Below are 15599 nucleotides of genomic sequence, written 5' to 3' on the forward strand. Positions count from 1 at the left end.
ACCACAGTGATAAATTTAAAGTAATCTTACGAGTGCAGACGACGTTGAGGATGGTACGAATGATACAATCGGGATGATCAGTAGTTGTAGTAAGGTACAGATACTTTTCATAACTTCAGAAAAGCACTTTATCTGCAATTAACTACATAGATGCTATAGGATGCACTATTTAAATACAACTGTCTCACACAACTAGCCTATTTTAGGGAGATTTATATATTTATAGATATTTTTATCTATTTCTGTACTGGGACCTATACATGATTTCATATTATATAGTAATAACTGAGGAATGTTACTAGTATAACATCATATGATGGCGATGAATTGAAATCTGAAGTAGGCCCGAGGTAAAAGTAGGGATTTTAGAAAATTTAGTTTTAAGTTTTAACTATGAGAATATGGGACATACACATGTTGAAAGTATGCCCCACAGCTCTATGTTCATATGTATTGACCGTTGAAATAATAATATTACTGTTTATCAACTTTCCATTCTAGGATATTATATTTTATGTATTTTCTCAGTAAATTTGGCACCGTAAATGTCAAGCCATCTCAAATCTATATTCAGCGTTAATAATTTTATTTTAGCTCACAAATGGTTGAAATTTCAATAAAACAATAAATTAATCGTGAATCTAAATGTGCAACATCTATTGTTCTTACGAATTTGTTGTTTATTAAGTATATCAATTGGTACATTATTGCAAATGTTTTAATTACTTTATATTGTTTGTGGTTATCGTTTCGTATGACGTAATGCATATTTAATTAAATTTGATAATTGAATACCAATGTCTACTTCTAGTCTAAAATATAAAGATAAATATATAATAATGAGTATCAATAGTGGGATAGAGAGATCTGATCAAACAATTGATATATTTAACATAGTCATGTACATGCGAATAAAATAATAGCAAATAAATAAGCTTTGTTTAAATCTTACAAATACATCATTTGAATATTAACAAGGGTGTAATGAATCATAAATCCTTTAGTAATATTGTCAGACATAATACTTAAGTATTGAATACATTCCTGTAAGAATAAAGAATACCGAATGGTGTTTAAGTGGATAATTTATTCTGCAATTACAATTATCATAAACTGTACAGTCGGTGCTGAGAAATATTTGTGTTCACTTTCAGATATACATTGAAATACTTTTATCAATATTATACACATAACGTAAAAGTTGTTCTCCTCATTAACAGAGATTCCAAAAAAAATGACAAACCCTTAATACCAGAGTTTCATCTGAAACAAACCACTGTGCCAAAAGAATTCCCCCTTTTTTCAGTATCATTGTTTTATTTTAACTTTTGTTGATATCATTTTTTAAATTGTTTTTGTCATACCAGCCATTGTCTATTTAGCACAGCTGAAAGTGGTAGTAAGAAGAATGTCTTATCACAATAAAACTTTTTTCTCATTCGGATAATGCATATAAATTGTTGATTTGGATACCATTTCGTTAAGTGTAAGACGTATAGACTCAAACATCTAACGAGTTGAATGCAATCTACGGTTCTTCGTGTTATTCTTTAAATGTTGGTGATGTTACTTTAAACATCACAAGTGACTTTTACTTAACTAATTTATCGAAGTAGATTATCCCAATCATTTAAAAATGAAATATGATGACTTCTAGCGATAAACATATTTTACTTTTGTTCGAAGAAACATGGAAAACCAACGGCTCTAATCTTACCCTAATAGATATAGGAAGATGTGGTGTGAGTGCCAATGAGACAACTCTCCATCCAAATAACAATTTAAAAATTAAACCATTATAGGTTAAAGTACGGCCTTCAACACGGAGCCTTGGCTCACACCGAACAACAAGCTATAAAGGGCCCCAAAATTACTAGTGTAAAACCATTCAAACGGGAAAACCAACGGTCTAATCTATATAAACAAAACGAGAAACGAGAAACACGTATATATTACATAAACAAACGACAACTACTGTACATCAGATTCCTGACTTAGGACAGGTGCAAACATTTGTAGCGGGATTAAACGTTTTAATGGGCCCAAACCTTCTCCCTTTTTCTGAAACAATAGCATAACATCACAACATATAAAAACATACGATAAAATATCAATTAGCAGACTTAACTCAATCAAAAAACGTATGATTACACAATGAACGAATAAATGTTTGTTTGACACAACCGAGCTTGTTCGTAGATTCAAATGAAAGCCATGTACTAACAGGTTGTTCAACTTTGAGCTCACATTTTGAATGTACACATAAAGTCCTTGAAGCAGTAAGTTAGATGTTCCTATGTCGAACCATGCATTTCGTTTTTTCTTGATGGACAGATCTACTTTTAAATGATCAATTAGCTCAACATTTATATTTTAGACTAGACCGTCTTTATTCGCGGTAATCATATTAATCTTTTATTTTTGTAAAAAGTATGAAATGCAAATAATACAGTAAACATGGTAAACGCAGGGTGTGTTCTTAAATTTGTTTTACTTTCCTCAGTAACATTTAAACTTTAAATTCTGAAAGCAAGGATGTATAAAAAAAAACTTTAGTGACGAAAAGCTTAAGAAATTGGCACATGAATACCATTGAGAAATATCTTTTGAAATTTTAGTTTTGAATTCATGATTTATATAGATATAGGAAGATGTGGTGTAAATGCCAATGAGACAACTCTCCATCCAAATAACAATTTAAAAATTAAACCATAATAGGTTAAAGTACGGCCTTCAACACGGAGCCTTGGCTCACACCGAACAACAAGCTATAAAGGGCCCCAAAATTACTAGTGTAAAACCATTCAAACGGGAAAACCAACGGTCTAATCTATGTAAACAAAACGAGAAACGAGAAACACGTATATATTACATAAACAAACGACAACTACTGTACATCAGATTCCTGACTTAGGACAGGTGCAAACATTTGCAGCGGGATTAAACGTTTTAATGGACCCACACCTTCTCCCTTTTTCTGAAACAATAGCATAACATCACAACATAGAAAAACATACGATAAAATATCAATTGGCAGACTTAACTCAATCAAAAAACGTATGATTACACAATTTTTTTTAACATGTTTTATGAATTAAGCATTACCAATTTCAAAGATATAATTAGAGGAAGTTAAATTTAAACTATAAGGTAGAATAGCATCAGTGAAGGAACAGCACACGACAAATATATAAAATAATTGAGCTCCCTATCGGGATATCTTTTGTAGTTAATGACCGAAAAAGGATTACTTAAACGTTTATCTTATACCTGAACTATTGAAGCCTCATATTAAAAGAAATATGGGTGTTATGGGGCAAAATAGTTTACCCAGTATCATAGTAAAATAAATAACAACAAAGGAGTACGAAAATTTGACAAACAATTCCTACACCTCACCTGGGTACACCATGAACAAAGACATAAATACATAAACTTATCATAGATACTAAGATCAAATTCTGTATCATCATGTACGCCAGACGCGCGCACCGCCCACAAACAACCCACCAGCGTCGCTCGAATCTAAAATAGTCAAAATGGCTAAATAAAGTTCGTAGCTGAAGAACACCGAGACCAAAACTCCGAAAAGCCCTGTCAAACATAGCAGTAAAGTCCATATACATAAAGAAGGAAGACATTGAATTTGGAAAATGTATCAATATAAAATACGAGTTCCCAATAGGAAGAATAATAGTTATCAAAGGTACCAGGATTATAATTTAATACGCCAGACGCGCGTTTCGTCTACATAAGACTCATCATAAAAATTTTAGACGAAAGCACATTTCAATTTTTTTTTAAATTACTTCCTTCCACTGTTTACATTTGTTCTCTATAAATTGATCTGTTAGAGCTTATAAATTCAATGTCCACTTTTTCGTCGTGATTTATCGTGTTGACATATACTTTATAGTCAATATGTATGTAGTGTATCGCTATAGGCGTTCTAAATTATTCAATACTATCCTTAAAGAGCTACCTGGTAGGTGCCTTCACTTAAGGTAATGACATAAAAGAAGCATTTTGATCACAAATTTAACATTGTTTTGATAAGGGAAACATATTGTGTTATTGAATGTCACTATGAAATGAGTGTGTACACTGCAACATTTGAATGAAAATATTAGGTGTCATGTATGTTGCCGAGTGTTGAAAATCATCAACATTATCTAAATATTATCCTAAACACTAATACTTCTACCTAAACAGCTTAAGTTTCAGCCTTTGCAAATGTGTTGCGAACAGCTGGACTATAATACTTTATTATTTTCTTATTTGTTGTAGTATTATTGTTAGTATGATATATTGAATCGATATAAAACAATATGCTGCGATATATTGGTTTGTTTTTTTGAAATATCATCTCAAATAAAAATAAATATATTTATAAAAGCTAAACAGAATTAGATAACTTGCTGAAGAATGTATTTGTATACCATTTTATATGCAATATGGGATATTGATTCGTTATACACAATATGCTTTAATATGTTTAGATATTTTTCAAATACCATCTCAAATGAATAAATATATTTGCTAATAGCTCAACAGAATCAGATAACTAGCTGATGAATTTGATTGTACACGATTTATATGCAATATTGTTTTAATTAAAGAAATTGTATGTTTGAGTAGCATCAGTTTGTGAGTTTAAATGAGAGTCCTGACACATTAACTGCATAGTTAGTGCAATACCGTATGGAATATATAGAATATTTTAATATATATTTAAGACGAAGTGTGTTTGTTTTTTTTTAGGTTTTAGAAACCTCAGCTTGTGATGATCTTGTAAATATGGGTGAACATGTCACAACTGAATAATATATAAATTGCCTAGTTAATAACGAAATTTATTGCCTGTTAAAAAAACGCAGGAACAACAGTTTTCATTTCATTAATTTTGAAGATCTTTAAATTCGATGATGCAAACCAATACAATATGAAAAATTCAAATAAATTCGGTACTTAATTTATCTGTGAAAGGATACACCTTACGAAAAGTAAAATCACAAAAATACTGAACTTAGAGGAAAATCAATTCGGAAAGTCCATATTCACATGGCAAAATCAAATAACAAAACGCATCAAAAACGAATGGACAAGAACTGTCATTTTCCTGACTTGGTACATGTATTTTCAAATGTAGAAAATGGTGGATTAAACCTGGTTCTTTAGCGCTAATCCTCTCACTTTAATTGAGTTATATATCAAAATTTCTACAAATTTAATTAACAGTGATTATTGACATGCTTTGCTTGACAAAAGTACCATGATATACTAAATTATTCATGCACATGATGTAAGATTTTGATCATATTCCCTTTTTCAAAATTTCAAAATTGCAAAATTTAATTGTTTTGAAAGTTCATTTAATTTCATAGTTCTTCCCTTTCTATCGATTTTTCCATTACAACTCGAGAAATCTTTCATTTGATCATTAATGATAGGTTGGCTGACTAATTGTTTCAGAAGTGTTTGTGAAACGAAGTACATTAATACTTTTAGGGTATGTCAAATTAATCACTAGTATCATATCATTCATATTCGATCCTTTGCAACGATGTTTTACCGTATTTTGAGTTGATACATTCTACAATCACGAATTTGGATTTAGGTGGTTTAACAAATAGTGTTATCAAAGTGTCGTGGACTCAAGAATAAACAGATGGTAGCTGCATTTGTAAGTCTTCATATTGAGATAAATAGATGTCGATTTCTTTATTTTATAGATGTCAACAACAAAAAATACAGACATGTATAGTTTAAATGGCAGTGGAAGTTTAACATTTTTTAAAAATATTTTTCAATTTCATATTAAAGCCCAAACTATGTTGATATATCTATGATTTGTGTAGTCCCAATTTTTTTTAACGTAAAAGCATTTAGAATACAAAAAAAATAGCAACATATTTATTATCAGATTACGTATATGGAATTATTTAATCAACTTAAGCTATGTCAATGCAAAACATTCATACAGGTGCAAATTTCAGTTATTATCATAGTTTCTTCTAATTTATGATGAAAGTTATAAACTTCTATAAAACGTTAAAAAGAATGATTGGCATCATTATTTATAAGAAATAAACAGTTTTTGTATGAATGAATTAAAAAAAAACTCGTGTAATAAAGTTCATTGATTGTTTTTCATTAGGTTGTGTAGATCTGATAGTTTTGTGTATTAAATAACTGTTGATAGGGTAAAAAGTTAAACTGTAAGCATGCTTACTCTTGCTTATGTTTTTAAAACTATTGTAAATGTAAACCAACTTATTTTTGCAAGCGATTAGAAAAATAACGCGAATATAAATCGTCGCAAATATGCAAAACTTGTATTATTCCTTATCAAATTGCAATAGATTTTTTAGAAAATAGCGTAATCAAATAGCCGCGAAGTGAACTGAAAAGGGTGAAACGAGAAAGAAAGTAACCGCAAAAAAAAAGTTACTTGACAGTAAAAATCAGGTATGTCCTTTAATTAAATGATTACAATTTCCTACTTTTTTTTAAACTAGGAACACAGAATATTGTTTTCTATCCACCGTTATCAAGCTTTATTCCTAACATTTGCAATATATTGACCATGTGGTCATTCATGCATAGTTGTTTGAACACGAAAAAGGTATGTACTATGAAAGTTAGAAAAAAAATCAAGCAATTTGATTGGTCGGTGATTTGTAAGATATACTAAGTGTAAATGTATACCGAAAACAAGGAAGTGTCAGATGTATAGGGATATTTTCCTTCTTTCTATTTCCCTGTATTCATTTCAAAGTAACAACTCAATTAACTATGTACGTGTTGGAGTGACGTCTTGATATACGTAAACCACACAAAGACGACTGAATATTGATTTCGATATACTTATTATAAGATCTAAGGGGAAAATACTATTTCAATTCTACCATTATTTTACATGACAGAGGTACTTCTTAAATCAGCTCCTTCAATTTTAAACACAAAATGTATTCCACAGTAGCAAAAATATCTTTGTTTTGATAATTCAATACGAAACCGTTTTTGTTTTATACATTTTTAGTAGTTTTTCTTACTCGTATGTTTGGCATTTCTTACAACACAAATGTATGTAGGCGTGTTGCATCTAAATACATCGTCGGAAAAAAACGCAACAGTTTTTACCGATATTTAAAATTTTAAATATCTTTTAAAGACACATACTATAACTACAAATATCTAAAATAAAAAATAAATAAATAAAAAACTCAACATAGAGAAAACGTTGAGTTTTCAACAAAGCAATCGTTTTCTGTGTTGCGTCCCTGAAAGAAATTGTGTATGAATAAGGCCCGTTGAATTCAACTAAATATAATCCAAATTACGCATTAGTCATTATATTACAAATAAACTCATCATAGATACCAGGACTAAATTTTGTTTATACGCCAGACGCGCATTTCGTCTACAAAAAGACTCATTGGTGACGAAGTGACGCTCGAATCCAAAAAAAATAAAAAGGCCAAAAAAAGTACATAAGATCTCCTTCTTCTAAACAATTGCATTTATATAAATTATCAATAGATAATATACCGTCTGGCCATAGTTAAAATAATGGTATTCGTTTTGGTTCAGACGATGCGTATGAAGCAAGCTACATTCCACACGGGAAAACCCAGCAGTACCGTTAGTAAGTTTAAACACATTGGATTGTTAAAAATAACAATAGGATTAAACACAAGTTTTTCAACTTAGAAACGTCTTCTACAATCAGTACTGTTACAAGTATATGTATAGCAAAATAGCCTAGACTTTCTGTTTGTCTTAAGTTATAGACTGATTTTATTGTAAAGAGGTTCGAACATAGTCATTGAACTTAGAAAGTTATGGAATATACCATGCCTTACTGTCGTATCTTTACAAGCAGTCATTTTGAGATCAAAACATGAAATGATGAAAAGCTAAAAAGTTTGTGAATCAAACCTATCTTATTTAAAATTCCAGTCATTCCTGTTGACGGACGCGTACCAGTATTTTACATGTTTACTCATCAACAACGGAAATAGTTAATATACATGAAGCAAAGTCTTTTCGAGGTGAATTTCTAGTAAGACCATTACTAAATGAAAAAATATTGTAGATTGCAGTTGGTGGCTGTGTGTTACCTTTCCTCGTCAGGTTTAATCTAGCGTTGTACTACAGTACATGATATATAAAGCATGTAGATGTTATTATTACAGATCAGCTCAATTATCTATAGTAAAGGATCCTACAAATTAATGCAAGATACAGTCACAATAAATAATTATATTTATATAAGTACGTCTGAGTCAGTGACAACTCTACAACAGATTCATTCATCTGATCACCAGCAATGATGATGGTACATGACTGTGTACATTATGTATATACAACTCGTCTACACATCAACCCAACAATGTTAGATCTGTAAATTTGCTTTCGCAAATTTTTTGTTCTTCCCTCGCCGGGATTCGAACCCATGCTACTGAGATATCGTGATACCAAATCGCCTGCACTGTAGCCGTCCCGCTAGACCACACGACCACCTAGGCTTCACTAAAATAAAGCTTTTGGTGGCCGTGTGTTACCTTTCCTCGTCAGTTTTAATCTAGAGTCGTACTACAGTACTTGATATATAAGGCATGTAGATGTTTTTGTTACAGATCAGCTCATTTATCTATAATAAAATCTCCTACTAATCAAAGCAAGATACAGTCACAGAAAATAATTATATTTATAAGTACGTCTGAGTCAGTGACAACTCTACAACAGATGCATCCATCGGATCAATTATATATATATATAATTGACATGTGACGTCACCTTTTTTGACTTGAATACTTTCGTGTGACACACAGTTCTATTTCTGTTTAGCTGTTTTTCTGTACTGTTCTAAATTAATTTTATTCATGTGCGGTTTTTCGGTGGTTAAAATGTTGAAATGTACTTTTATTTGAATTATTAATGTTTGTCTCTGTCCGAGGTGTTCTTGCATTTACTATAAACCAACTTATTTTTCGCAAGCGATTTCTTTCGCCAATAAGTTAATCTTTAATAAACTACATCAATTAAATGAGAAAATCGCGCTTTCTAAAAGCCGCGAAACGGACTAGAATTGGTATAAGGCGAAATATAGTATCCGCGAAAATAAGTTGTGCGTTGTACTGAATTCCTGTCATGTAATGTTGTCATTTCAGTGTTATATTTGACATTACCCTAAAGTACAATTTGGCTAGTCATAAAACCAGATTCAACTAACCATTATGTTCTTAAAATGTGCTGTACAAAGGCAGGATGATGGCAGTTGTTATTTTATAGTTCTTTTTTAAGTAAAATGCATTGTCGTTAGCCTTTTGTTGCACCTCAGTGTTTTGTTGTTTCGTTGATTTCTTCTTATAGTTGGTGTGTATTCCTCGATATTGTTATCTCTTAATCAATTCATGACTTTTGAACAGCGATATACTACTGTTACTTTTATTTACTCATGTAATATCTTCATACATTATACAGATATCTAGGCATCAGCGGAGTATATTAGAAAATAATAATTCACGTTGAAAATAATGATACAAACTGTACCAAATTATAGTTAATTGCAATTTGTATGTTTTTCTAAATATGCATGAAATAATCGCCATTAAATATTATGTAATCAACTTGTAGTCAATTCTTAATAATGTATTGTAAATTAAGATTGCGATTAATTATGCTTAATATAAACAATCGGCGTTGAACAAATTGCTGCTAATTTAAATGACTACTATATAAACAAGGATCCATGGATTTAACGTGCAAACTAACTGTAATTAGATAAGCATCATGTTGTTTTGTCAATTAAGGGCTGTTACTCTTTTCTGACCAAAGACGTTAAAAGCTTTTTGATAATTGAAAATGCCGAATTTTACTAAGGAAGAGATTATTACCATGCATGTGTGATGTTCTTTCTTAAATGGGAACTCTTTTTTTGTTCATATGCCTTTATTGGACCCTCATGAATTGACGCTGTTGTTCAGAAATTTCATAGTAGTTGTTTAAATGAATCATGTTCTAACATATAATATTGTAATTATGACTGCAAAAGTAGTATTTACCAGATCAGTTAAATGTGAATATAAATTGTAAAACACGACGTACATGAAGACACAGATGTTAACAACAAGCTATTTGTATTTGCATTTAATTAACAAAGGTTAATAACTTGACGTATAGTTATTTTATAAATATTAAACCAGTCTCAGATGCAGAGCTCGGTAATTCAGTGAGGATAAGTATATTATTTTTTCATATCGCGTTTCAGTTTTCTATAACCACCCTTTCGGTATGACCGCCATCAAATTAAAAAAAAAGCGTGCTTATAAATTATTTATGAGGCACTTGATAGCAAATGCTTTTGTATTTGCATGTTTATTTTCGAAATAATTGATGTCTAGAAGTGTTCAATTGGGTTGTACCGTTTCGTTCCCTTCACATATGCACTAATGACATAATCAACAACGCAATTCTAAATTTACACACGATACAGGTATATATGGTATTTACATCAGCATTTGAAGTTATGTAAATTCAAAATTAATTTTTGATTATCACAGTGCGCAGGTTTTCATTGTACTTTCAGCAACGATTTTCGACCGGATAATTATAAAGAACACAAATTTTGGAATACTTACAGATATACTTTCCGAATAAATTTTCCTCTAAGTTCAGTATTTTTGTGATTTTACCTTTAGGTGATAATAATGCATTCTGAGACTTTACATGAACTCAATAGTGATCAATTTCAGGATATATTAAGAATGAGTTGTGGCTGATAGGTGCAAACAAGAACAAAGTTAGAGTAAAAATGTTTTGAAAATGTCATGAATTAGTGCTGCAAGTTGGTACTACAATAAAATGATTGCAAATCTTATTATTAACGCCATCCATATTATTGTTTGATTTGAATGAAACTGATTGTATACAATCATGAACGTTTAAGAATAACCAATTACTGGTACCTAAAAAATAGAGATACCTTTCGTCTTTGGCATAATGCTTGATGACTGAACAATTTATAAACAGTCTAAACAGAGGCGGATCAAGAAACTATTTGGGGGCCAACTTATTGTCTTTGAGGGGGCCGTTCCAGTCATGTTTCAGTGATTGCCTAGTATATAACCATCAAAAGTTTTCCCAAAAAAAGTGGATCGGGATCCGCTTCTGCTAAGCAAATTATTACCAGAACAAAATGCATTTCTAGCATATTGTTTTAATGACAAGGTAAACAAATTATGTTGTCCTGTTGTTTAAATTTATGACCTCGTTTTCGTTGTCAGTAACAAAACATTAGCTTTGGAATACACTATGTTTGCTTTATTTTTTTCTCTAGAACTTTGCTATAACTTTGTATTTTAAAAGGGTAAGACTATTTTTAAGGGCATACGATACAGTTTTGATCCTGTATTTACAAGTTCGTGAAAATTTGCATATAGGCTATTTTTTACCTGATCAAATAAAATATGTTATAAAAAATATACCTTCATGTGCTACTTTTTGAGTAAAATGAGGTCGAAATTTTGTATATTTGCTAAAAATTCTGATTTGTGGCCGTAATTTTTTTTTCGAAAGAAAGACAACATTTTTGTTATAAAAGATAACTACAAATTGTTTTTTGTTAAATAATCGGTAATTTCTGTATGTTATAAATATCCTAAAAAATTATGCATGTTTTATTCAGAAATAACTCATATTTATCAAATGTTCATGAATCGATTAAAATACGTCATTTTTTGCTGCAAGTAAATCAAATTTAAAAAAAATCCTCTATTTACAGTTTTATAAAATTTGGGTCACATAATCTCCCTGCAAAATGAAACAAATTGCTGTTTTGAAAAATAGGGGTCCATGAACTCGTTTTCAAATTAAATCAGTTTCAATGATAAAAATCAGTCGAAAAATGCATCATTTCCCGATATGTAACAGTTTGACGTCGCGAAAATAACATTTTACGTTAGCAACGTCATTACCTCCCCTGCAACTGTATTTTATGCCCTTAAGATACACAAACAGAAAAAGTTTATTAAACAGTCATATTGTAATTTTCCGAAGACTTATAGCTCATGACAAGGTAAACATTAGATATAAAATATATCAGATGTGTTAAATGCGCTCTTTTGTAGAATGTGAATTTTCCATCCACGCTTCTGTGTCTTTAATCACAATGTATTCAAAGGCCAGTAATCATACGAAGAAGCTAGCAATTGTATACTTCTTTATTGATCAATCTTATAAGTATTTGCTGGAAGTCGTTTGTACTTTAAATATATGAATTAAAGTCCAAAGAACGATTTAAGACTTGAACACAATTTTGCAGAATTGTATAAACAAACTATAAAACTTGTTTTAAAGGAATTTGAAGTATCTTGATTTTGATCTGAATTATTTTTTTGTTTGTAACACTGTAACAATGTTTTTGGGCATTTTTCGTGATTCCGTCGAAAAACGGAAAACGAAGAATACGATATTGGTGAACATTTCAATGTTCTATGACATGCATGTCTCAGTCGAGCCGATGGTTCACAAGTGATAAAAAAAATTGAACAACAATGATGTTCTACAGAAGGGTATGTTGTTAAGATATTTTAAAAAAAGATGTATTTGACATAACATTTACATGATGAATATATATTGACTTGCATTCCACACGCAATAATTATTTGATTATCGATATTTTGTTAATGGGATATACAAATACTAGGCCACTTCCACTCTGTGATTTTGTTAAATGTGTTTATATTTGTTTCAATCCGAAGAGTTAAGCCTTTTTCAAATGATTTTTTATAGTTTGTTCTTATGTTTTAGTAATACATTATTGTCCCTGGTAAAGGTAAGATCCCACTAACATGTTTAAATCCGCCACATTCTGCATGTATTTGCCTGTCCAAAGTCAGGAGCCTGCAATGCAGTGGTTGTCGTTTGTTGATGTGCAACATATTTTTTTTCTTCATTTTTGTATTTAAATTATACCGTTAGTCGTCTCATTTTGAGTTGTTTTATATTTTTCATTTCATGGCCGTTAAAAGATTATTTTACGGTATGTGTTTTGATCTTAGTTGAAGGCCTAACGATGTTCTATAGTTGTTAACTTCTCTGTCATTCGGTCTTTTGTGGAGAGTTGTCTCATTGGCAATCATAACACATAGTCTTTTGTATAAACGAACGTAATATTTCTTTCTTTAGGGCAAAAAAGTGTTGAGAAGCTAGACTAAAGTCTTCCTTAATCTCCAAATGTGGCAGATGTATTTCGGTTCTTACCTGCGCCCAAGAGGTACTGACAACGATGTACAAACTATTTCAAATCAGCTGTTTTTTCAATAAGCCTTTTTGTTAATATTGGTTTTAATGTAATAAGACACTTCTATAAATACATATTCTTATTGCTCTGAGTAAATACTCATTCTTTCAAAAATGAATTGCTTCATTTGCATATAAGTGTGATAAGTTTAGCGTTGGAAAAATACAGTTATCAAAATACACATTTTAGAAAATGTTTTAAAAAGGGATTAGTACTTTAGATATAATAGCTGTTTTGCATTTATTTTCCGGCTTCTAATATTCATTTCAATACTTTTTGAATTACTAGAAGCAATAAATATAAACCAACTTTCTGTGCCATTAATTTAAAACAGGATATTTGTTACTTTGATCTAAGTCATGCTTACTGGTTGTAGAAACCAGTTTTCAGAAATATGTTTACACTAATACTAAACATATGAATTTGAAATTAATAGTTTGAGAAACGTATTTAGCATTGTTTAAACCTTAATGCATTTTAACAGGTAACACGATCATTATCAAGCCAGTTTGAAAAATAAAATTGAAACGCGAAATACTCTATGCGATCATTGCGTATTTAATGTTACCATTATTTAACATTAACTTTTCAATCAAACAAATGTTTTATAATGGTTGATTAAAATCAAACGCGTTTCTAAATTAAAATAGTATAAAGATCATGAAAGTTTTTCTGACTAATTCATTTCCAATCTGCATTATTGCCATATCGCTACATTACTGACTTTTGTCGGGTTTTATACCTTATACGTTATAAAAAAAACATTTTCCCTTTGATCTCACTGCTTAATATTTTCACTATCATAGACAGAACTTGATACTCGAAAATATTAGAGAATGACGTCATGTATCGGTACAATTACGTCACAGGTTCTTGTCAATCCGCTTCAATTTAGCAATGAAATGCACGCGACCTCAATCATACAACCAAACAACGAAACCATTTTTTTAACGCGTAAAAGTAGTTTTGCTTTTTATTTCATTTCACCTCATATTCTTTACAAAAAGATAAAACAGACTGACGATAAAAAAAAACAATGGCATTTTATTTAATGATATTGACGTCATAAGCTCAAATATCAGCTTCCCCTAGTGGGCTCGATTCGTATTCTTGATAATAAAGTTAGTATCAAAAACAAAAATGTTATTTATCTATATGTATCGGATGTACAAACACAGTCTTTATAACGACATCATCATTTAAAAAAAATGTCCAGGAAGTACACAAATTGTACACACCTTTGAAATGCCTATATCTTCCGCGATAAGTGTATAGTTACATTTTTTTCTTCTACTGTTTATTCATAGCTTTCTTCTAAAGTATAACGGCAGATCCCTGGTCAAATAAAACTAATGATTTAACAATTGGTTTTCTGCCTTTCATATGTTGAAACAAATGACAAAATATTGATGTTTGTGTTGACATAAATATTTAATTAAATTTTAAAGCAGTTTTGTGTTAATGTAATATACGGCAGTAACAACTATCATATAATCGAGTTCTGAGTTGTGTTCGATGAATCATCGCCAAAACTCTACTTGATAAACACTTTACTGAGTGTTATCTGGCGCCATCTGTTTCCTGTACGACAAATATAACAAAGAAACAAAGAGAATGAACTGCATTGTTTTCTATTTGTTATTTAACGTTCATATTCACGTCGTGACTTGGAATTTAATAATCACAATGTTACAGTTTGATTAACATAATGCACATAATTTTAAAATAAAGTCTTCACTTTTGTAGAATCGCCATGATGGTGTTTACAATACATTTATGATTGTCTAGATTTGAAGCAATGTTGAATTTTCGGGGAACATCTGCTACATATTGTTTTTTATTACACGATACAAGTCAATTAGCAAAATGTTATTTTATCTGTAAACGATAAAATAGGTCGTGACTACGCAACGAGCGTATCCAATCATCGCTAAGGAAAAAACACGCTCTTTAAAATGCAATACGCAACAAAGCGTTAATATATGTTAATATTTAATGGTGACTAATAATAAAATCATCAATAGCCGTCCTTGGTGAATCTCAAGCATTTAATGATTGTTTTCCTGCGTGGCCAATATATAATCATCGAGGATTTACAAAATAACAAATCAACATGTCGTCTGCTTTATTCAAATTGAAAATGAAAGAAGACTTTATTGAATCAGACTATACATTAATTCATGTATTAATGACATAGCAACCCGTACTTATCTTTTAATAAAAATAAACTACAGGACAAAGAGGTTTGGGTTTGGCTATCGTCCATCCAGGTAATGATATTTTATAATAG

General features: G+C 30.5%; 1 protein-coding gene across 1 annotated transcript in view; it reads left to right on the top strand.

Annotated features, from left to right (window-relative positions):
• Positions 1 to 15439: 15439 nt before the first annotated feature.
• LOC134680897 (uncharacterized) overlaps positions 15440 to 15599 on the top strand; it is a 55930-nt gene continuing 55770 nt past the window's right edge. The window contains exon 1 of the mRNA XM_063540183.1: positions 15440 to 15579. The gene's annotated coding sequence lies outside the window, so the exon portion shown is untranslated. The remainder of the gene's footprint in view (positions 15580 to 15599) is intronic.

Source organism: Mytilus trossulus, chromosome 8 (genome assembly GCF_036588685.1).
Source record: "Mytilus trossulus isolate FHL-02 chromosome 8, PNRI_Mtr1.1.1.hap1, whole genome shotgun sequence".
Taxonomy (NCBI): Eukaryota; Metazoa; Mollusca; class Bivalvia; order Mytilida; family Mytilidae; genus Mytilus; species Mytilus trossulus.